This window comes from Neolamprologus brichardi, chromosome 9 (genome assembly GCF_056152115.1).
Source record: "Neolamprologus brichardi isolate AB-2024 chromosome 9, ASM5615211v1, whole genome shotgun sequence".
NCBI lineage: Eukaryota > Metazoa > Chordata > Actinopteri > Cichliformes > Cichlidae > Neolamprologus > Neolamprologus brichardi.
The window spans coordinates 36,316,999-36,339,098 of record NC_142112.1 but is presented as its reverse complement, the minus strand read 5'-3'; the positions used below and the strand labels follow the sequence as shown (position 1 = coordinate 36,339,098).

Sequence of the window (22,100 nt, the reverse complement as noted above, 5' to 3'; positions counted from 1 at the left end):
TCTCCTGAAGACTTGCCTCACCTCTTTTTCACACAAGGTGGGGTGTGGGTGGGTGTGGACTTGGCTATGTCTTGTGGCTGGAGAGGCTGAAGGGTGTGAAATAATAAGAGTAATAAATAAAAACAATATGATATTTAGTTTTATACAAGTGTTTGGCGCTATTTAGTGTTTGGCTTGCACTCACGTTTATTCAAGAAATCTGTCATTTCAGAAATGACTGAATTTATAGTTTAGGAAATAATCAAACTGATGTTTAGCTACAGTCTTACTTCAGATTTCCTCTTAATCACATTTGGAGGCCTTGAAAAAAACTGCTTGTGATCCAATTAAAATAACAATGAGCAAAACCTTAATAAAATGTAGAAATTGCTGTTTTCCTTATTTCTTTTTGATCCAAGTTCTTTCTTTTCTTTATCATTTATAAGATAAACTGTTGGTCTAAACAAACAAACGAAAACCTATTAATCATAATTAATGAGAATTCTTATTTACTTATATGTTTATATAACTTCCCATATTTACTTCACTCTATTAATGATAGCTTCATTCCTCCTCTACATCATATTCAGTGACACAGGAATTTCATAATAATGTGCAGGAAAAGAATAAACTGTATGCAACAGTGTGCAGCTCAGGCACTAAAACACTGTTTTGCACTCATCATGCATCATGCATGGAGTGAAGGAGCTGATTATTCCAGAGAAAAACAGCTTCAGCCCAACAGGCTGCTGTGAGCTGTTATCCTGCTTGGGTAATTATGGCACATTATTCTGCTCACGTGTGATATTCTTCTTGCTTTTAGCCATTAAAACAATATCCTGCAGGTGTGTTTATTGTTTTTGTTGACAGCTAATTAAAAATTCTAGCCTGAAGCAATATGTCCCAAACTGGCAAATGTGGACTGTATTAAATGTGGAGAAGTGCTTTCCCCACGAGTCTGACCTCAAACATGATTGTTTTTGGCAGCAAATATTTTCAGATAGATTTTCAAATGTGTGGGTTCTTCAGCAGCAGCCAAAGCTAAAGATCCATATCTTTACACATCTCTAAAGCGCAATAACTTTGTGTATAAACCTCACAGAGCAACAGTTGAGGCAGACACATGTAGTAAAATACAAATATTAAATGCGTTCATTTAAATGACATCAGAGGACAGTGAATAAATATTTTTAAAGTTAAACCTCTGATAAATTATTTTAAAATGTCTCATGGCTCCGATTCCTGATGTTCATGCACAGAAAAAAGGAAATAGAGGAAGTTTGGATTATATTTTATATTTTTATTGATAATAACAAAGCTACAGTAGCACTTTCTGCACTGCATTAAAATGCCTCCACACCAGGGGGCGCTGCAGGCTCAACTACAGTAGGGTGATTTGAACTCAAAACGTTATTTATTTATTTACGTATTTATTCATTTATGTATTTATTGTGACAACAATAATAAAGCTTATACAAATGGATTTAATATAAATTGACAGTAGTCATGTAGTTAAGAAAGAACGACAGAAACATTGTTTTATGGTCTTGATGTTTTCGTACTGGCGACAGTTACACCCATAAACCGTTTGAAAGCCATTGATGAAGACATTTTATAGCGATACAGCTGAGTTTTACTGCATTATTATTTATCGCTTGCTGGCACACAAACTTCCTCTAATGGCTGTCCACATGAGGCCACATCATGGTTACAGATGAAAGTTCATTAGAAGTTTATGTGCCGCTTAAATGTGCCAAAAAGCGGACTCGGTAAAAACACGATGTCTGAGCAATAAAAAAGAAAAAAAAAGAAATATTTTTTTTATTAATGTTTATGAAAACGCCTAAAAATCTTTCCATTCAAAGATGGAGAGGTGGATCGATGATTCCTCGGATGTTTTTCTATACAGGAAGATAAATATATCAAAAATAATGCACACTTTGAAACAGGGCTCACATCCTGTTTCTTTGTATTTTCTTCACTTCGTTATAAAACACATGCAGTGGATATAATGCATCTCTCTGTTTCTTTAACCGCTTATCCACCTTTCAATCATAGAGAGAGCTGGATCCTTTCCCAGCTGTCACACCCCGGACAGGTCACCAGTCCATCGCACACTCACCCACACTCACGGTTTAGAAACATTTAACCTGGCACGCATGTCTCCGGATTGAGGGAGGAAGTCCGGAGAGAATCCACGCAGGGACAGGCAGAAAATGCAAACCATGCAGAAAGGCCTCGGCTCGCCAGGATGTTCCAAAGAAAAACCTCGCTGTGAGAGGACAGTGTAAACCTCTGCACGGCTGCACCCTGTGCACTGATATATGCACCAGATCTAATGCACTCTCAGTGATTACTCTTTCTTTATGCTATCAGAAATGTGCATCTTTTAAAATGTAAAAAATAATTCCGACTGACACATCAAAAAGCTATTTTCCTTTTATTTTAGTCCAAAATGTGTGAGGGATAGAAGCGAGGGCTGAGGTTGTCACACAGTTAAATACCAAACCTATAAAACATCCACTTTCAGTAACGACACACCCAATCCTTCAACTCGTAAAAAAGAGAGAAAATAAAATTGTTCTTCAGTTAGCTTCTAAATATTCAGTCAAGGACTTTTTTAAAAGTTATCTTTGTGTGTACTTTGTCTCTGTACTGCACCACGATGGTCCTGTGTGGTCATTTTTGTTACTCAGCTGGGGCTCAGGAGGTGGAGCGGCTTGTCCACTAATTGGAAGGTCAGCTTTATCCCCTGATGCATGAATGATAGATGGTTGAATGAAGCTTACAGTATGAAAGTGCTTTGAGTGCTCAAATAGAGTAGTGTTAAGTACCAGTCCACTTTACCAGCCCATGTTGGAGGGCCTGATGGAACCACTGTATCAATCAATATCGTAGTAATTTATGCTTAACACATGTTATCTACACAGACCACATACATGTTAACATGAAGTGTGCGCTAAAGACGCGCGTCTGAGTCCACGTACTGTGTGTCATTCTCCTTTAAGAGCGTAGCCACATTTTTACGCCACACGTTTAATGTAAATGTTGGAGGATTACAGATAAACATTCCTTCCACCTCATGCAGGATCTGCAGGAACGTTCGGCTTCCCTGGAATGTGACATCACCTGCATCGCCCGCACCACCTGCGTCCGTGAGCCGTGTGCTCTGTCGCTAACATCTGTGGTAAGTGATGCTGAAAAAAGACACTGAAGCAGGAAGTTGTTGAATAATAAGCTCTGCAGAGATCTTTCTCTGTCTTGTGTCATTCATGTAAAACAGGACAGACACAATAACAGAAACAGCTCGGTGTAACATTTTATACTTTGTACTACTTTCTTTCTGCAGTTAGCTGACAGCTGTTGCCACTTTTTAGTTAAAAAACACATAAAGAACATAAACAAACATAAAAGCATAAAGAACATAAACAAACATAAACAAACATAAACACATAAAGAACATAAACAAACATAAACACATGAAGAACATAAACAAACATAAACACATAAAGAACATAAACAAACATAAACAAATAAAGAACATAAACAAACATAAACAAATAAAGAACATAAACAAACATAAACACATAAAGAACATAAACAAACATAAACAAATAAAAAACATAAACAAACATAAACAAATAAAGAACATAAACAAACATAAACACATAAAGAACATAAACAAACATAAACAAATAAAGAACATAAACAAACATAAACACATAAAGAACATAAACAAACATAAACAAACATAAACAAATAAAGAACATAAACAAACATAAACACATAAAGAACATAAACAAACATAAACAAATAAAAAACATAAACAAACATAAACAAATAAAGAACATAAACAAACATAAACGAATAAAGAACATAAACAAACATAAACGAATAAAGAACATAAAGAACATAAACAAACATAAACAAATAAAGAACATAAACAAACATAAACAAATAAAGAACATAAACAAACATAAACACATAAAGAACATAAACAAACATAAACAAATAAAGAACATAAACAGACATAAACAAATAAAGAACATAAACAAACATAAACACATAAAGAACATAAACAAACATAAACAAATAAAGAACATAAAGAACATAAACAAACATAAACAAATAAAGAACATAAACAAACATAAACAAATAAAGAACATAAACAAACATAAACACATAAAGAACATAAACAAACATAAACACATAAAGAACATAAACAAACATAAACACATAAAGAACATAAACAAACATAAACACATAAAGAACATAAACAGCATAAACACATAAAGAACATAAACAAACATAAACACATAAAGAACATAAACAAACATAAACACATAAAGAACATAAACAAACATAAACAAATAAAGAACATAAACAAACATAAACAAACATAAACAAATAAAGAACATAAACAAACATAAACAATAAAGAACATAAAGAACATAAACAAACATAAACAAATAAAGAACATAAACAAACATAAACAAATAAAGAACATAAACAAACATAAACAAATAAAGAACATAAACAGACATAAACACATAAAGAACATAAACAAACATAAACACATAAAGAACATAAACAAACATAAACACATAAAGAACATAAACAGACATAAACACATAAAGAACATAAACAAACACACAGATATGAGCTGTACTGCCTTCATGCTCTTCCAATACAACCCCAACGCAACAATCTCATCAGTTTTCAGTTGTATTTGTCACATGCAGGTTAGCACAGGGTCAGCATTGCAATGAAATGTATTTGACAAGCAGAAGACAGTCACTCAGCAGAATGGTACAGTAGAAAAGAAAATAGTAAAGAGCGAAATATTAATAAAATATAGTAAAAGAAATCAATATACAAGTGTTCGATATCCAATCAACAACAACATGTGAAAACTGTAAGCAGACGTGCAGCAGCAGACGACCACAGTGGGTGCCACTCCTGTCAGCTGAGAACAGGAGCTGAGGCTGCAGTTCACACGGGTTCACAACAGAGGGCTGGAAAATGATGAGTCTCAATTTCTGCTGCAAGTCCAGATTTTAAGGTCAGAATTTGGTGCATGAAAGCATGAATCCATCATTTCTTGTATCAGCAGTTCAGACTGTTGCAGGTGTAATGGTGTAGGATTATTTTCTTGGCACTCTTTGGGGCCTTCCTGCATCGTTTTGAGTCTATGCCAAGTTCAGGGACTTCTGAGGGAAAATGATTCCTTTCCCGTCGTAGGAGCTGTGGTGTGCAGGCTGTGATCAGCTGAGCTGCGCAGCTGCTTCTGCTCCCTTCCTTGATCATTGTGGATTTAGCCAACTGAATTCAATATGAGCAGAAGTGACACGAGCTGTCACAGCTGCTGCCTGCAGACAGTGGAAAGCTAGTTTAAAGACAGGAATCAGTGAGTGAATGAGCATCATCACATTAAGTTTCATTTGATGTCTGCTTCTACTGAGCATGATCCGCACAGCTGCTCTGCACCAGCCCAACATAGTGCATTACCGTAAACTATATCACAGTACTGCACAGTAACCAGCTTATCCTGCACTAAACTCACCAGTTTTTAATGCAACCTTTGAATACTACAAAGTTAATATACCTGTATTTGTCACGGTCCTGGGTCATTCTGACCCAGCATTTTCAGTTCTTATATTCCTTTGTATTATGGTTTGTATTCTGATCCTTTTGTCATGTGAGAGATTAGTTCTTAGGTTGTGTCTCTCGTTTAGTATAAGTTCAGTTCAGTGTCAAGTCTGTGTCTGTTTCTTGTTTCCTGTTTTATTGTGAAAGGTTGTGCCTCATCTCAGTGTGTCTCGCTTTGCTCCCCGTGTCTCGTTAGCCCAAACCCTCCCAGCTGTGTCTCCCTCCTGTTTTCCATTCCCTGATTACTCCCCTGTGTATATAAGCCCTGTGTTTTCCTGTACCCTCAACTAGCTGTGTGTTCTGCCTCCGTGTTTCTAGTGTTTAGTCTCCTGCTCCAGTTTAGTATTTCTTTTCCACTGTTTCAGTCCTCGGTTCCTCTGTTCAGACGATGGGCAGATGAAGCTTCATGAAGCACTGAAGCTTTTCATCCAATTGGTTCACCTCAAGTGTCTTGAAGCTTCATTTGCTCTAGTAGGACACCTACTGGACGTAAAAATATTAGTTGGCATGAATTTGAAGAGTGTGGCCTTTTGCACACAGCCTGTAAATGTCAACAACAAAACGAGTGTGTAAAACATCTATATTGTAGTGATGCAGTATACTGTGTATATTTATACTGGCAGTATGGAAAATGATTATTTGAAAATGCTTAAAATGGAAATGATCATTTACTGTGAGGTGAGGTGTGGTTGGGGTGTGGACAGTGGTTGTGCTTTTGTAACGTTGAGGTATGGACAGCTACACACTGAGGCCTCAGTCCTGCCTGTTCACATTTTATTCTGTAAAGACTAAATTTTCACTGCTTTTATGACCTTTTTAGTGGGGAGAACATTAGGATTGAATGATTTAACAAATCTTTTGAATCCTTTGTCCTCCACAATGCTAAATGGCTGGGAGTCCTCATCACCATGCTAACCAGGTCTTCATCTATTTGAGATTGTTCTCCTGAGGAAAGACAATAAAAACAAAGCACAAATATAAATATCACACATGTCACTTATTACAGTTGTATAATATTGTTATATCATTTAGTAACATTACAGCATGCTATATTATCATGGCATTTGATGGCTCACCTGGTCTTGCTCCACAATCGGTGTTCCCTTATTCTCATGCAAAGCTCTGTAGTGCCTAAGCATGGATGAGGTGTTGTTGTTATATCCCAGCTCCCTGGCACATAGCAAACACTTCACCTTGTACAAAAGTAAAGACAGCTTAACATAAGTTTTATTGCACCATCAGTATTATGAAAATACATCTTCTGTAGAAATTTACATACCTTGTTGGGAGGAATAAGATCAAAATGTTCCCACACAGGGGAGGACATCCTCCTCTTCTTAGCTGGCTCCATTCTCTGCTGACTTTCTCTCCTCACTCTCATAAACCTCCAAACTGTCTCCAAACTCTCACTAACCGCAACTCTCCATCAAACACCCACATTTTGAATGAAGTTCGAGGTGTTTATATCGCTGTCATAGCTCGCGGCAAAGTTCGAACTACTTCCTGAACCAGTCACGTGGTACAGCCGAGTTCTGCATTTTGGGTCCACCACTCCTGCTTGCCTGCCTGCCACACAGCCAACCATGACAATATTTGCTTTGCAAGACGTTTCACAATACGAACGTTCATGTAAGCAATAGATCGACTGTAAGGAAAACAACAACTCTAAAAAAAGCGGGGATATGAAAATGAATGAGGATATTACATGCAAACTTTACATTTCTAGTTAATCAAACGTCACTGAGCAGTCCTTACCTTTGAATAAAATCTTCTTCCTCTTCCTCTCCTTCCTTTCTTACATCATTCTCTATCTCTATTTTGACTTAAATATGAATATGAAAGATAGAAATTGTAAACTCTTCAGTTAAAAATACGTAAAAGGTCCTCAAGATCACCACGCTAGGTTAGGAAAAGTCATGCATGAGAGATATTACACTTTACAATAGTCACAATAGTCCAGGAGGAGATAGCATCCTGTCTTATGTGTTACTGTTGCCTCCAGTTTATGTTCAAATTAGTTTGATGTCCAGCAGGTGAACAGTGATATGAAATAACTCTCCTCACATTTATCGTCAGAAAAATAAAGACTCAAGCAAAGCACACAAAGCTCTACTGAAGTAAACAATAAAGTAATTGACAAAATATTTACGAGAGGCAAAAGGAAAAGAAGAAACTGCTCGTGGTGGAGAACAAACGTCTTTCCAGTAACAAGATACATTCAGGCTGTCTTAGAGATAATGTTCGTCCTTTAATGTGAATGTTAATGCAGTTAGAACACGATAGTTGCCCAGCAGGTGAGTGTCCATTTGGCAAAATCAATTTCCTCAACTGGAAGAATGAATAAGTGCTAATTATTGATCTCTACGTGCAGCAGATAGACGAGTCGCTCAGTCTCATTTTGATCTGACTGACGCTTCTCTCTCAACAATTCAGTTCAAAGTTTTCTTGGATCATCACTGCAAAGCACTCGAAATGTATTTATCAGCTTCACACGATGTACAGTGGAGGTAAGTGTGCCTAGAAGGTAACCAATTCAAATAACGGCATGAGTAGGAAAATGTAATTTGCATTATTTGATGGGTTATCAGTCCCTGCAGTTGCGGTGTTTGAGTTGCAAATGCGAACGAGGGACTCGAGCGAGGCTGGACACGAAAGAGAAATATTTCAGCAGCTGGTCCAGAAATCATGACACCGTCCGGTAAATAAACACACCACAGGCTCGCTATGAAGGAAGAATCCAATGTGGTTTAATTCACTGCGTGTTTGCATGAGCCTGTGCATAACAGGCCCGGTGTTTGCACAGCACGGCAAATAAACGCCTTCAGGTCAATGCGTGTGTTATTAATGAGCACACAGAGGGAGAGTTTGAATGTGAGATAGCTTAGGGTTTATAGTGCAGCCATAACAGTGGCTTTGTGTGAGACAGGAGGCTGCTGATGTGGAGCCATGTGGCAGGTCTGTCCACAGACTGCAGGGCTGCAACCAGGATTTTATAGACGCAGAGGCTGGGAATCCTGCATGCAGCGGGAGGAGGAAGCAGTGTTGGAATATTACAGTGCAAATAGATACACGCCTATTGTTTCCAGGGTTTGTTGTTATGGAGATCAGATTTGGATCCAAGACCAAGTTGCAGAGTCTTCTAATAAATAAGGATCTGAGGAGTTTCTTTTCAGAAGGGACAAGACTACCTGCCTGCACACAGAAACGAGATCATGTAACAGCATTGTTTGCAGTCTGGAGCATAAACAGAAGAGGCAGGAAGCACAATAAAACACACTTCGCATCAATTATCCTGATCCAAGCACAGCACCAGAGCCACTGGCTCACAGAAACCCTACTCTCAAACCAGTGCAAATGAATCCAAAGAGATGTAGAGGTGAGCTTTTACCAAACTCCTCTATTACTAAGAAATACGCAGGCATCAACTGGACAAACTGTCTGACAGGCTGGAAAACCAGTTTAGAAATCAGAGGAAAGAAAAAATGGGCACAAAGGAACGTTAAGACAACGGCTCCAGTCAGTAGTCGAGAAATCACCTCCTGGGTCTCCTCCTAATCGCTTTAGCTCACATCACGAGGTCAAGGACAGACTCCTCTTACACCAGGCTCCTCAATCATCCGAGCTCTAAATCAGCAGATTTAGAGAGTAGCAAAAGGATGTTTTGGATGAAAGTGTTAGTTAGAGTCAGGGTTAGGACTGTACCACACAGACCTCAGAAGGTTAAGAATGTGACGGAGGGTTTAAGGTGCGTACAGTTTTTTCCTGTCACATGGTCATTGTTTTTCAAGCTGGGCAACTTTTCTTCTTCAGAGCAAAGAGCTGCAAAGGTTCAAGTGTGGTTTTGCAGAGGAAGCCACTCAACTACATCAAAGCAGAGACAGAAAATATCCTGATCAGAAGCTGTGCAGTCTGCATTTGAGATACATGAATTTGAATTATTGTCATGTGCATAAATAATAGAATTAAAGAACGTTATCAACTCAAAAAGAGGAGACTTAGCTTGCTCAGTTAATGCAAAGTGGCTCGCAGCCCACTACCACTTGAGGTCCTTATCTTTTCTGTGACTGAAGCAATGTCACACCTTTATGCCAAAACTTAATTATGATGATACACAGTGTGATATATATTAAAACAGAAAGGGATACAAATGGAAAACAACTGTACAGTGGGCACAGTGGGTTCTTGCTGTGTCATTTCATGCAGTTCATAATACAGAGCACCACTGAAAAAACCAAATTGGTCAAACCAAATATGAGATTGACTTCAAGCATTTTTTAAAATAGCTAATAATCTTTATTCACACAAAACAACACCTCACCGAGAAGCTGATTTCAAAGTTCATCCATTTAAAGTTCAGCAGCAGGTCAGTGCATGAAATGGGAAACAGATGGTGAATTAACATTTTATTGATCTGTGTGACTTATCAGGTGTGGCTCGATCCAGTCTGTCCTCTGCTAAAGGAGGTAATAAAGGAAGCACTGACCTGCCCATCTGCAGTAATTAGAGAAGCCAACCGGCTCCTATTTTGACTGCAGATACTACATTTCATTAGCAAACTCCCTGTGCAGAAGCGACTGACGTACTCAGAGATGACTGACAGGGAAACAGAGGTGGAAAAGCAGGCAAAAGCAAAACAGGAAATGAAGAGTAACAGCGGTCAAAATAAAAGTCAACTTCATGACAGAAACAAAACAGGAAGCATCCAAACTGTAAACAGATCCAGCATAGCCTTAGTCAGGAGGGCAAATCTCCTATAGGGTACAATATTTCAGGTGCTTTAGCCTACACCTACCATTGCTCCACACCTTTAAGCCATTTAGTAAGTCACCTCCACCCGAGCTCCTCCTTTATAAACAGTTTCTGGCTGAGCCTGCGCTCCCTTTGTTATTTTACTCCAGTTTTCTGATGTTAATCAGTTAATCGCTTTCCATGATATCTACACCCCTGTTTGCCCCCCCAACACCTACGGGAGTTTTCAGGCATTTCCTTAAGTTTGCCAATTTTCTTACTTTTTGTTTGTTTGTGTTTCTGGAGGTTTTTCTCCTGCCTTGTTTTGAGGTCTCGTCTTGTGGCCCGTTAATGATCTTTTATGTTTGTGGTATTATCTGTAAACAGAATCAATGAGGTTAAATATAAGATGAATGATAAATATGAGATTTGTCATCTGAATGTGTAGAAAGATTTGACGTGTGCAGATGCACGTAGGCACCTTGATATTTACTGAGTTTACTGAGATCACAGAACAGGTGAAGAGTAGCTCCAGCCCACCATCGAGTGAAATCTAACTTTTACTTGAATCCAGCAGAGTTTCCACAGCTGGACTTTAGAAAGAATACATGTCCAACTTTTATTTACAGTATACACATTTTTATGCCTCTCCCATGTCAGATGGGAGCACTTTCAGGAGAACAGTGGCCCCTTAAATGTTTTTTTTTCCCTTATGCAATATAAAGGGGGTCAGGGCTCTCTCCAGAATGAGGACCACCTGATGTGGTCTCAACATATTAACAAAACACATCAGATGATTTGGTCAGATAATATCACTGGCCAGAAAGCTGAGGGGAGCATGGGAGGCTTTTCAGGGACACCCTCAGGTCTGAGGGTGCGTCTCTCGGCTGGCTTGGAGTTCCCCTGGAGGAGCTGGAGGAGGTGGTCAGGGAAAGGCCAGTTTCTGCTTAAACGTCTGCCCCCTGTGGCCATGTATAAACAGACATGTTTATGATTCTTTTAATTTGGTTCTACACTTAGTAAAACTGTAAACATCTGTCCAAATCTTTGCCCCCAACTACATATGAGTGCAACAAATGTGGCATTGCACCACAAAATGGTGATATCAGTTTCTTTTTTACCCAGAAACTCTGGTCTCAAACCCTCTAGCTGCAGTAATCTCTCACTTTCCCGTGGGAGTATTTGCACATTTGATTACCATCAGAGACCAAACTTCTCACATATCCTACAGATAAAGGGACGTAACCAAAAAAGGGAAGGAACAACACAGTTACCCAGAAATGAGTACTGTGTTTCTGTCCTATCCTCCTCCTCTTCTCCCACATAAACACAGATTACGTGGCCCAGCTGCAGAGTGCATGTGTGGCAATCAGCATGAATAAGTCAGCATTTCAGTTTGTGAGTAACTCTTCATTGTTTCTATATTTCAGTCTTTAGATGAAGTTTGTCTGTTGTTTTTTTCTAAATTCACGGCAAGTAACTTTTGTTCTTGAGTGCAATGAGCTACAGAGGTTTTCAGGCGTGGTTTCACAGAGGAAGCCACTGTGTCTTATCAACTTCATCAAGGTAGAGACAGAAAAACTGCGTGATCCGGAAGTATCGCAGTGTGCTCTTCAAAGTAAAGTCAGAAATAAATTTGAACGCTGTTTCCTTGACGTCATTCCACAAAACTGAAAACACAAAAAAAGTGAACAACTCGATATATTCTTATTTTAAGCAGGAAAATCTCATATAGGATATGCTAATTAAGTTCCTTTAACCTTTGCTATAATTTGTGCACACCTGCAAGCCACCTAAACCTGACGTCCCTTTTAATGCTCTCTCTGACTGAGTCTGTGCCACTCCTGTTGCCAAAAAATGTATTTCTCCATCACAAACACCAGACTGGCATTTTAAAACAGCACAAACTGAAATATAGATGGATGGGTGGATGGATGGGTGGATGGATTGGTGGATGAATGTGACCCAAACATACTCATCAGTACGCAGACATATATCTGAGTATATTTAGGTAACCTTTGTAAATTCAGTTTAATAGTGATTTAAATTAAGTAAAGTTCTTGTAAACACCTTCAGTGTGGCACTTTAAATAGTGTCTATTACTGTTTACACTGTTTTACTCCAGTGTCTTCAGAGATCTTAATACGTGCTGACAAACTGAAGACTGGAAGTTGAGCGAAAGGCAACACTGTGTGTCGCTTCTTAAAATACTCAACAATTGGAGACAAAAGAAAAATGACATTATTCTTAATTACTAGCTACTTTTAAAAGGAAAAGAAAGTAATCAAAACGACAACACGCTGGTGTTTGGTCCTTCTTTCCTGCCAGTGGGTCATCTCAGGACTCACATTTACCTTCTTACCTTTTTACATTCAATACCGGCTGTAAAGTATGCAGACTGACAGTCAGACTCATGTGTGATGAGTCAAAACAAACCCCTCAGCTTGATCATGTTACTGTTTATTTTATTTTATTTTATTTTATTTTATGTTTATTTTTAATAAAACAATCGATTATTCATTTAATTATAGAGTCCTTTAATTGTGCTTTGCTAATTATTTTTTTAAATTTGTATTTATTTGAAATGTTATTAAAACAAGCTTTAGTTCGTATTTTATTTTAGATGTATTTATTTTTTTAATAGAACTACCATAGTAGCTTTATGTCACCAAGTTGGAAATACATGGAAGAACGCTCACCGTCCTGCCTGTGCGGATTTTATTTTGACAGGGACTGAACAGGAAGTCTTGTAAGTCTTTGCCGCAGGTCTTCGCACTTTGGTGGTTTTTGGTCACCGGCTCGCGGCACCACAGCAGATCTCCGGCTGCCGTCACTTCACATCACATCAGGAGGTAAGACGAACACTCAGCCTTCGTTTTGGGGTCCAGCTGTGCCGTTTGTGGCTCATCCAGATGTTTGTGTGTAAGATTAAATCTGTGACTGTCGGCAAAGTTTACCCCTGATGTGGTCGCGCAGGTGCGTAAACGCGTAAAGAGTGGAGCCGTGGCTTTGCGCGTAAAATTTGATGTGGTGGAGTGGAAGCGCGGGGTAGACGTGGGTGGATGCGCTGTTTTGTTTTGGGATTTTTTGGCATGTCTTGGCATCCGTCCTCCTCACCGCAGTGCCCGTGCACATCATCAGCGGGTTGCCCTGGGAGGCAGCGAGCACATATGAGCCATGTGTTGCTCGCAGTGTCGCTTGAATCGAATGCGGAGATCCACGGAGCGCAACGTTGGCCCGGAGGAGGGCTCAGGCAACGTTTTCAGGGAAGCACGGGGAACGGGTCAGACCAGTACCGAGGAGCGACTCAGCTGCTGCAGCTGCGGCGTGTCGGTGCGTCACTCCGCCGACCTGTCACTGCGCGCTTCTTCCTTTTTCAGCCGTAGATCTATTTTGCAGCGAAACACTTCCTCCATAGCAGTCAGTGTGTAACACAACTCACCATCCTCACCCAGCACCCTGTAATAAGCAAAATTACCTTTGAGTCGCCTTCAGAGCCCATTTTCCTGGTTAAAGCGCGAAAGTTTGCGCTCTCTGCTTCTTGTTTGCGTGTCTGTTTCCACAGCTTATGTGGCACTGTAACACACACACACACACACACACACACACACACACACACACACACACACACTCAGCTGGCGCTTTAGGTACCCTAAGGGACAGCTTCCACACTTTAAACACGCATGCTCAGAGAAATCAAACCGGTTATGTTGTGTAAACTTAAAGATTTCTCTTTTTGGGGTTGAGCCAGCCTCTGTCGTGTTAGATAACGCCTGCTTAAATGTGAGGATCTGCTTGTTAACATTTTAACCATTTCCAGTCCAAATGCTCAATTAGCCCTCAAAATCTATCAAACGCTGAGGCGCCTGAGCGTTAAACATGTTCAGCTATAATAAAATAATGAGTGTGGCTTTGCTCCCTGCTGTTTAACATCCAGAGATGCATGAAAACGAGGATTTATGAGCTTTAGCTAAGCAAGAAGGTAGATTTTAAAGATGATATGCTGTGTTCTGACTGAAGTATGTAACGCTGGATGGACACAGAGGCAGAAGGGCTCTGGGTATGGTAGTTGGCAGATTATGTGTACGTGATGCAGCTAACAGAGCTACATTTAGGCTGAGATAAACATATTAGCACAGCTAAGGCTGAAGAGGTTAAAGGTCCCTAAAAAATGACCAAACTCGAGTCAAGAGAGTGTCTGAGGTCCATCTGCAACATGAGCTCCGTCATTAATATGTTGCTGCATGATTTGAATTATGAAAAAGTCCTGATCCTAAGCTTAACGTCCACACTGAAAGCGTTCAAACATTTGATGCTGTCATATAAATGATGAGTTTTTAGAAACTTAAAGACATCCTGCTCTTAAATAATCCCTTTAAAAGGCTGAAAACACAGAGAATAGCTAAACAGGTTTTGGAAGTTCATGTTTGCTCAGAAAAATGAGAGACACACGACGAAAGGCTCATCCAAAGCAGGAAACGGGGTCGATACGTCATCACTTTACAAACAGATTGCATGTCTGATATAGTCTGCACTTTTTCAGCAGCGTTGCTGTGTCCAGAGTGAGTGTGTCACAGCATTGTGACTGTATAGTATCTAAACGAAGCAGAATATCAGGTGAAACTATTTGAGTTGAGATAATAAGCTTTTTTCTCTTTAACCTGCAAGTGGGTAAATATATGAGGCCAGCTGTAAGGTACTTTTATAGGAATTGGATCATTAGTGTTCCAAAAATATCTACATGTAAAGAAGTTTGACATTATTCACTCAGATTGCTTTAAAGTTTCCACTTTTCACGACTGCATTGTGATAGTTTGCTGATGGACCTGGAATAGAAAGATTTACTGCTGCAGAACGTGACTGATGCATAAATGACATTCAGTGTTAAACAAACAGAACCATCAAAAAGTCACAAATGACCCCACCTGGTTATTTAAGTGTATTTAAACAGTACCTGTAGTTCGTAATCAAAATAGTTAATTTAACGTTTAAGTTCACCATCACCTTCCTGTTTTTAAAAGATTCCAGTGTTTAAGGTTTCACAGTTCAGAAAGTCTGCAGAGAGTTCCTTTTAACAGAGTTGCATCACCGCTGCTGCTGCAAGATTGTTGTGGGGCAACAAAGTTACAGTTCAGGTCAGTGATGAGGTTTGTTGAGACACTGCTAGGATGCGATGAGATGGACAGGAAGTGTAAGCAGGAAGTCTGAAGACAAGTGCGGGAAAAGTGACACGCGATTTCTTTTCTTGTTGTGTTGTTTCACACAGACCTGCTCTTCCAGTGTGTCGGAGGGTTTTATTTTTGTTGGTCTGATTTAAACGGAGCAGAGTTGACTCGCTCGCTTCCATGGAGACTGTCGAGGCTGATTAATAGGGCCGGCTCGTACGCAGGTAGGATAAGCCTGTGTTTATTGGCGCTTCCAGCAAAACACAGGCCGCAGCGTGGGGAGTGCTTAATTGACTTTGTGGGCGTGTGTGCTTTTCCAGCCAACACACACACACATGCTGATACAGAGCTCAAGGGGCACTGGGAGCGGTGGGTTTGGTCCAGCCTTTAATCAATATTATCAGTAGCTAAATGTCATGACTTTGCAGAACTGAAGACAGATACAGTAAAGTGCAGTAAGATACAGCTGCTGAAGTTCAAATACATCTGGCACATAAAACAACTGATAACACGCAAAATATACACACATGGATCAGCTGATTGGCCAATAATCTTTCTCATTTTTCAGTTTATTAAATGTTTTGTATTATTTTGTTAATACAACCCCCCAGGTGTGTTTTAAAGGGAGGCTTTGTATTATGTTTTTCTTTTTAGTTTATTTAATGAAACCCACAACTTAACAATATTCTGATTTATTTCAAATTAAATTAAAAAAAAAAGTACATTTATTTTTAAAATTCTGTGTCTTTAATTATTTTTTAGATAAATTAAAATAATTTTAATTTAATTTTATGCTTTTCTTTAAATATCTTGCAAAATAGCTGACAAACCTTTGTGTGTCATTTAAATATTTGAAAAATCCATCAGTGATATTAAAAATGAGTTTGTGCTGCTGCAAAGTGTCGGCTCCTCTGTTTGCAAAAAGAAGTCAGATCCTATAGAAGTCAATGATAAAATGACCCAACTTCTCACTTGATTTACGACATCAGGACACATGTTCCTTATGGGTTTATGGCCTCAGTTGCTATTTTAAAGTCTTATTAACACATCGTGATGCTTGTTTTGGTAGTTAAGGTCTCATTAGAGTTATGGAGGAGGATAAAGCGCGGTATGATTTACAGCGTGGCTGCCCTGTGAGCCCTTTCTCAGCACGTTTGGTTTGAGAACAACCACATGACAAAGCTCAAAGTGCTCCAAGGCTTCAGTATAAGATATGGTAGTGGGTAAAGTGACAGTGGCTGCAGCCATCTATTATATACAGTCTTTGGTCACAGCTCTACTACACTCCTTCGCACCAAACTGGGCAAAGCCTTTCTTTAAGGAGCTGGCTGTGCGCTTTATGGCCGCACAGGGCAGACTGTCGATGCGGAGCTGGAAGCACTCTGGTCTCAAGTAACGTCGTGTTGTCTCTTCACTGGAACAAAAGGCCCTGAACAAATACAGAAGTGAATATGCTTCAAGTATTAAAATCAGTACTGCTGCATCTGTTTGAGGTAGAGCTAGTTTAGTCTTTGTGTCTTTGTTACGGATATGATAATGAGGAAAGACGATTCATTTAGATCGAAGCTTCAAATAGCCGCTCAGAGATGTTTTAAACATGGCTGCCAAGTGTTGAGACTTTCATCTAGAGCATAGGTGACAAACTCTGGCCCGTGGGCCAAATTTGGCCAGCAGCCTAATTACATTTGGCCCGCGAAGCCATACCAAATTACTATTAGAGCTGGCCTACTGGTTTTATACAGCTAATATATATATTGTTTAGTATTAAGCTTTGCTTGTTCCATATTCAGTTTTTCAGCAAAACGTGTTTGAGTCCATAAGAAAAGATTCATTCTTATATCTGGAGGAATAAATATATTTCAATAAATATTAACGTTAGCCCGCGACTTTGTTCCAGTTTTGAATTTTGTCCCACTGTGTATTTGAGTTTGACACCCCTGATCTAGAGGGACTTGGCGATCAGGCAGGATATCCCTAAAGGAGAGCTGCCCGTCAAGTCACAGTTAGTCACGTCTCTTTCTGAATAAAGCACACTGAATTTGCTGAGACGGGAGCAAAACAAATTCTGATTTATTAATGTGCCTTGACTGTGTCTCAGAGTTAAAGAGATGATCTTGTAGCTGAAAGGTCGCAAGCTTGAGCTTCACCTCAGGACGTCGACTTGAATTAAGTCTCTGCTCCCATCAGCGCCATCGAGTCGAATCTGAATAGCCAGGAGTCGCACAAACTGCAGTTATTTGGTGTTTTCAGGAGAATCTAATCACCGTGAAGGAAAATGTGGCCTGTGTCTGTTTGCAGTCGAGACAGCCATCAGAAGAAGATTTAATCAACGCCGTGAGCAAACCTGTTAGAAATCAGAGACCCGCCTGAAGCTCCTGACGCTAATCTGCTGCTGAGCTTTTCGGTAAAGCTGAAGGTGTTAAACAAACCAGCAGCAGTCTGGAAACGAGAGGATAGAGGGACGGTGCCATTAAAACATTTAAAATACCTTCTTTATATTAATGTGTTTAAGCCGTATGATTTTAAAAAAGCAGTATAAGTTACACTAGCATATATTTAACAGAAAACCTTCTAACCTATCACTGAGTTGGGCTGGGAGAGGAGGTTAACACAGAAGGTCACCCGGAGGATCTCCTTTTAAAAAGGTTCACTCCTTAATGAGTACTTTTATTTTAGATGCATATCATACAGAAAATAAAAGATTTGGGGGTATTGGCGGCAGTTCGTCTTGTAATCGGGAGGTTGCCGGTTCGAGTCCCGGCTCGGTTGTTGTGTCCTTGGGCAAGACCGAGGGCCCGGTGGTGCCAGTGTTCGGCAGCCTCGCCTCTGTCAGTGCGCCCCAGGGCAGCTGTGGCTACAATGTAGCTGCCATCACCAGTGTGTGAATGTGTGGATGACTGAATATAGTGTGAAGTGCTTTGGGGTCCTCAGGGACTAGAAAAGCGCTTTACAAATACAGGCCATTTACCATATTTTATTCTTCCAGTGCTCATTTTCTGGTCCCTGTTTACATTCGTGGACTCTACTAGAGTAGCTTTGCATGATTCACATTCAGAATAAACCTTTCTAATCTAATACTGAGCCTTGATGCAGTTTATGATCTGTGTGAAACTGGCTGTTTTAGCTCCTCGTAGTAGAAGGTCTGAGCAACAGACGGGTGGAGCTTCTCAGCCTGAGTTTACCACGTACAGGATAACCTCCCTCGCTGACATCATTCAGAGCTCGGACATGGAAAAAGTTTTCAGAGGAGGCTGAAAAATGAGCTTTTGGCTCCCAGGGAGTATTTGTACATGCACTGACCTCGTTATTAGAAACTGTAGCTGTTGGCCGACTAAAAGAATAACTCAAGCTGGGAATCTGACTCCATCCCAGGCAGACCAACAGATTGTTGTTTTTGTGTTCATGCTGTATCTGCAGGTGTAACAGTAAACCTCACTCTGACTATTAACCAATACAAAGACAAGACGCACAAACTAACTGGTCCATGCTAAGCAGCTAGTTCTTCATATGTGGCTGAACCAGCTCGCTGAAGAGTCCAATCTGAGCCACTAGATTAAAACCATTTTTTTCACTGTATTCTGTTCTTCAGAAAGGACGAAGTGATGCTTAAACCATTAAATAACAAAGTGAGATATATTTTCATCGTCAGTATTCAATTACTTCCAAAAAGTTCCTGTTTTTCCATCTACAGATGCAGCATTAAATCTCCATTTATTTATTTGTATTGTTTTAAACAATGCAAGACATTTACTGTGGTGCACAAATAACTTCTGCTTCTACTTGTTCTGTGCTTGTTCTCTAATTTCACTGGTTTATTATTTGTTGAGTGTGAGGTGAAAGAAAGGTGCAGCAGGATTTCTTTGTAATGCGACACAACTGTGAGATCTTTTAGGCTTTTGATTTATAAAATGATGGGAGGATGAGCTTGGGCTACATGTGTTTTACTAACATGACTTTAACTCCCGTGAATCCAAACTCAGAAACTGCACACGTTTCCTGAACCTGCACATGCATCAAGCGTTTCATTGCGCAAACAGGAAAAGTATGCACGTTTCAGCTGGTGCTTTTTGTTGGCCGGGTGATTTCTTTCTATTTTTGGACCTTTATCTTCGACATCACTCCTTCTATAGCTAACTAAAAATAACTGGAGAAGCTTGAAGACGTTACACGCATCTGTTAACTATTATTCTATTGCTGATTTTATAGTCTCGCTGCTCTTAACCGGCATTTTAATATGAGCATCTGTAACAGTGCAACAGAAAATGCAGAATAAGTCCTCTTTAAATGTTTGGTGGTGTCATAAAAGGAATCACTGGCCTCAAAATTTACTCAGGCTTGTAGTTTCTGAGCAGTTTTCTGTCAAATGGATACATTTGCTGGATATCCTGATGAAATCCAGTTGTTTCACTTCAGTTCTGACTGGAAATGTGACTCAGTTTGCTGTGGGAGTGTCAGCTGGATGCCTGACATCTCTTAGTAAATTGAGTTGTACACAGAGTCCGTTGTGCCACTGGTTTGGCCGGTGAGCTCTCACGATCTGTGCCAGGAGATTATGATCATGTGAAAGATGGCGTCAAGAAATGTTATCGAGAAAGAAATGCTGAGTGTTCTGATGCTGAAAGAGACGGATACAAATCGGGCGTCTTTCCTACTCGTTCTTACTCCAGCGATAAGACTCACACACACACAAACGCACACACTCTCAGCGACACATTTCTACTGCGAGAAAAAGGAAGTGTGTCGCAACCTTGAGCTCAGATGCAGTTTGTCTTCATCTGAGCTCAACAATGTTGCTCAAACAATCTACGCTACAGTTCAAAAAGTATTTCCTCCACCCATCCAAACAGTTGAATTCAGGTGTTCCCATTACTCTCATGGCCACAGGTGTAGAAAAGCCAGCATGTAGGCGTGCAGACTGCTTCTACAAACATCTGGGACAGAAGTCACGAAGTGCTGGGCTACGTGAAATCACAGAGTGGGTTCGAGGTCGCCAACTTTCTGCAGTCAACCACTGCAGACCTCCAAGCTTCACAATTAGCTCAAGAGTTTCCACGACCGAGCAGCTGCACCCAAGTCTTACATCACCAATGATGCAGTGATGTAAAACGTGTTGCTACAGGACTCTGGAGCAGCGGAGACGCGTTCTCTGACGTGATGAATCACACTTTTCTGTTTGGCAATCTGACGGATGAGTCTGGGTTTGGCGGTTGCCAGGAGACCGGTACATGTAACGTTTGGTTGAGGGGGGAGTTTGTTTTCACATGTTGGGCTCAGCCCCTTAGATTCAGCCAAACGAACTCTTAATGCTTCAGCATATCAAGACAGTTTGGACAATTCCACGCTCCCAACTTTGTAGGAGATAAAGAAAGAGATATCACCCTCTATATATCACGTCCTCGGTTGGAGATGTTCAAAAATCAGATTTCAGTAGAACGAGCTGGATCTGATGCTGCGTGCTGTGGAGCATGCCCTGCTCTAACATGCTTTTTGCCTCTAATGGGACCACATTTTGCAAAATAAACAACACGCTGATTAATAAGACTCAAATCTAGTGACAGCGATCATAAACTCACCAGGAAATAGTTTAGTGAGGTCGTAAACCAGCCCAGAGCAAACGCTAAACCAGACAGCCTGCTGTTTGTTTGTTTGTGTGTTTGTTTTCTGGCTCTAAGCATTTAGCATTTATCAAACAGTGATAGTTATTTAAGTAATAATGGTGATCAGATGGTGCACACCTACCAGTGTGTTCTGTTAAATCAGCGCAAACAGGTGCACGTTCACTCGTTTTTTAGCGTTTAGCAGGAAAAGAGGACGACGTGTTAATAAAACTCAAGTCGACTGATGGACTCTGGCTCTGTGCTGCTGTTTAACTCAACTCTATCAGAAGATTAACAGGTTATCCTGCTTTAAATGTGAGTGTTGTCTTTAGTTTACAGAAGAACGACAGGACGGACACGTTTCTAAAGTCTGGCTTTTAGCCGATGGCTGTGAAGAAAGCAGGGTTAACATGTCGCTGTCTTTTGCTGCCTAAGAGGGGGAATTGAGTCAGCAGACAGTCATAAGCTGCGCAGATTTCTGTGGAAAATGATGGAAACTACAGACGGACAGAAAAAAGGGACTCTCTTCACCTAGAGAGAGAGATTGGACATTCAGATAAGCTGTAACCTGCATAGTTTGTGGTTTTAAATCTGACCTCCTTTGAGACAAACGTCCACAATATCAGTTCCTCCTGTTCTGTCCAGCCCGGTTAAAACTGTCTGTTATTCTGATAAAAGCTGCAACATTTAAGGGTCATTCAGATAATCGGAGAATTCAGATCCATTATTTCATACTGGCTGCAGGCTAATAAGACGTGTTTCTTTTCCCAGCGATGTTTTCTAGCCCAGGGATCCCGAGTTGTTCTTTTCAGACCACAAAAGAAGAGCATAGATCAGGGGTAGGCAACTCCAGGCCTCGAGTGCCGGTGTCCTGCAGGTTTTAGATCGCACCCTGGGTTAACACACCTGAATCAAATGATTAGTTCATTACCAGGCCTCTGGTGAACTTCAAGAAATGCTGAGGAGTCATTTAGCCATTTAA

At 40.1% G+C, this 22,100-nt stretch overlaps 1 protein-coding gene across 1 annotated transcript in view; it reads left to right on the top strand.

The window, feature by feature from the left end:
• Positions 1-13,131: 13,131 nt before the first annotated feature.
• Positions 13,132-22,100, top strand: part of LOC102783850 (phospholipase D1-like) — a 54,641-nt gene continuing 45,672 nt past the window's right edge. The window contains exon 1 of the mRNA XM_087846482.1: positions 13,132-13,208. The gene's annotated coding sequence lies outside the window, so the exon portion shown is untranslated. The remainder of the gene's footprint in view (positions 13,209-22,100) is intronic.